The 3,428-nt window shown below is 36.6% G+C and overlaps 1 pseudogene; it reads right to left on the reverse strand.

Annotated features, from left to right (window-relative positions):
• Positions 1-1,630: 1,630 nt before the first annotated feature.
• Positions 1,631-1,786, reverse strand: LOC110290528 (annotated as a pseudogene).
• Between the last annotated feature and the right edge of the window lie 1,642 nt (positions 1,787-3,428).

Here is a 3,428-nt window from a genome sequence, read left to right on the forward strand (position 1 = left end):
AGTGGGTGGGTAGGGGGGTGGGGGGGAGGGTATGGGGGACTTTTGGGATAGCATTGGAAATGTAAATGAGGAAAATACCTATTATGAACAGAAGCCAATGCAATTTTGACACCATCAGAACCCAGCTCTCCTATCACAGTAAGCCCTAGATACCCTAACACATGGAGAGCAAGATTCTGACCATAAGTCACATCTCATGGAGATAATAAAGGCCTTTAGGCCATAAGTAATTCTCTCAAACAAATACAGGTAAACACAGTCAAACAGGTGGAAGCCCTTAAGGAGGAAACAAATAAATCCCTTAAAGAAATACAGAAAAACTCAATCAAACAGGTGAAAGATTGAACAACATAGTCCCAAGACCTAAAAGTAGAAACAGAACCAATAAATAAATCACAGATAGAGGCAATCCTGAAGATGGAAAATCTAGGACAGAGAACAGGAACTACAGAATCAAGCTTCACCAACAGAGTACAAGAGGTGGAAGAGAGAATCTTAGGTATAGAAGATACCATAGAATATATTGATACATTAGTCAAAGAAAATGTAATGTGTAAAAAAGTTCCTAACCCAAAACATCCAGGAAATTTGGGACACAATGAAAAGACCAAATCTAAGAATAATAGGAATAAAAGAGGGTAAAGATTCCCAGCTCATTAAGCCAGAAAACATCTTCGACAAAAGCAAAGAAGAAAACTTTCCTAACCAAAACAATGAGATGGTCATACATGTACAAGAAACCTACAGAACCAGAAAGGAAAATTCTCCTGTCACATAATAACCAAAATAGTAAATGCACAGAGGAAAGAAGGAATATTAAAAGCTGTAAGGGAACACGACCAAGTAACATATAAAGGAATATAGGAATTACACCTGACTGCTCAATAGAGTTAAAAGCCAGAAGATCCTTGACAGAGTTCTTACAGACCCTAAGAAAATGCAGATACTAGTCAAGACCACTATAACCCTCAATCACCATACATGAAGAAAGCAAGATATTCCATGGGCAAACCAATTTTTTAAAGGTTCTACATTTTGTTACCAATTTAGACATGAGCAAGTCTCCAGGTTACCATCCCATAAGCAGCTTCTAAATGTTGACACCATTGCATACACTAGCAAGATTTTGCTGAAAGGACCCAAATATAGCTGTCTCTTGTGAGACGATGCNGGGNCCTAGCAAACACAGGAGTGGATGTTCACAGTCAGCTATTGGATGTATCACAGGGCTCCCAATGGAGAAGCTAGAGAAAGTACCCAAGGAGCTAAAGGGATCTGCAACCCTATTGTCGGAACAACATGATGTACTAACCAGAACCCCAGAGCTCTTGTCTCTAGCTGCATATGTATCGAAAGATGGCCTAGTCGGCCATCACTGGAAAGAGAGGCCCATTGGACTTGCAAACTTTATATGCCCCAATATAGGGGAATGCCAGGGCCAAAAGAATGGGAATGGGTGGGTAGGGAAGTGGGGGGCGCTATGGGGGACTTTTGGAATAGCATTGGAAATGTAACTGAGGAAAATATGTAATAAAAATATTAAAAATTAAAAAAAAATGTTGAACTTTCTGGTAAAATTGATGATGGCCATGACTCATTATAAACCCCAGTCTTGCCATTGTGTGAATTCTTACAGATCCTGCTTCATTCTCCTCCAGTGTCTTCTCTTAGAGTTATACCTGATTTTGTTACCAGTTTTCATTCAAATCCATTGAGAAATAGGACAATTTTGCTTCTGTTTCATGGCCAAGAATCACTTGATTCTGAATGTCTTGTGAGAAAACATGTTTAAAAGCCAAATCAGGTAAAGAACACAGGATGACACAACCAAACTTAATCAATATCTTCCTTCTAATTCAGCCTTATGGAGGATACTAAAAGGAAAACTACAACACAACTACAACTACATGAAGAAAACATAATAAATTAATCATTTCCCAACAATCATAAAGAAGAGAATCACACACACACACAGAGCACCTCCAATATTAAAATAACAGGAACTAACAATAATTGGTCATTAATGTCTCTAAACAACAATAGACTCAATTCCCCAATAAAAATATGCAGGCTAACAGACTGATTACATAAACAGGACCCAGAATTTTGCTGCATACAGGAAACCCAACTCAGTGACAAAGAAAGACACTATCTCAAAGTAAAGGGCTGAAAAAAAAATTTTCTAAGCAAACCATCCCAAGAATCAAGCTGTAGTAGCCCTTCTAATATCTAATAAAATAAACTTTCAACCAAAAGTAATCAAAAGATGTAGGGAAAAACACTTCATGCTCATCGAAGGAACAATCAACCAAAGTGAAGTCTCAATTCTGAACATCTATACATCAATTACAAAGGTACCAGATTTGTAAAAGAAAATTTACAAAAACTCAAAGCACACATTGAACCCCATACAATAATAGTGGGAGATTTCAATAACCCACTCTCACAAATGGACAGGTTATCAAAACAGAAACTAAACAGAGACACAGTGAAACAAATAGAAGTTATGAACCAAATGGATTTAACAGATATCTTTAGAACACTTTATCCTAAAACAAAATAGTACACCGTCTCAGCACCTCATGGTACCTTTTCCAGAGGTGACCACATAATCAGTCAAAAAACAAGCCTCAACAGAAACAAAGAGATGGAAATAATTCCTTGCATTCTATCAAATCATCATGGGCTAAGGCTAAACTTCAATAACAACAAAATCAACAGAAAGTCCACATACTCATGGAAACTGAACAACTCTCTACTCAATGATAAGTTGATCAGGAAAGAAGTAAAACAAGAAGTTAAAGACTGTCTAGAATTCAATTAAAATGAAGGCACATAAACATATGGAACACAATGAGAGCAGTTCTAAGAGGAAAATATATAGCACTGAGTGCTTTCATAAAGAAATTGGATAGATCCTACACTAGCAACTTAATAGTACATCCTTTCGGATCAAACACATCCAAGAATCAAACACATTCAAGAAGAGTAAAGGCCAGGAAACAGTCCAACTCAGAGAGGAAATCAACGAACTAGAAACAAAGACAACAATAAAAAGAATCAACAAAACCAAAAGCTGGTTCTAAGAGAAAATCAACAAGATAGATAAACCCTTAGACAAACTAAGGGCACACATACACTATTCATATTAACAAAATCAGAAATGGAAAAGGAGAAATAACAACCTAAACTGAGGAAATTTAAAAAGTCATTAGTTACTACTTCAAAAGCCTGAATTCCACAAAACTGGAAAATCTAAATGAAACGAATTTTTTTGTAGACAGATACCACTTACCAAAGTTAATTGAGTATCAGGTACACTACCTAAACAGTACTACCACATTTAAGGAAATACAAGGCGTCATTAAAATCTCACAATCAAAAACATCCCAGATCCAGATTGTTTTAAGGCAGAATTCTACTAGACC

The sequence above is a fragment of the Mus caroli genome, chromosome 2 (genome assembly GCF_900094665.2).
Source record: "Mus caroli chromosome 2, CAROLI_EIJ_v1.1, whole genome shotgun sequence".
NCBI lineage: Eukaryota > Metazoa > Chordata > Mammalia > Rodentia > Muridae > Mus > Mus caroli.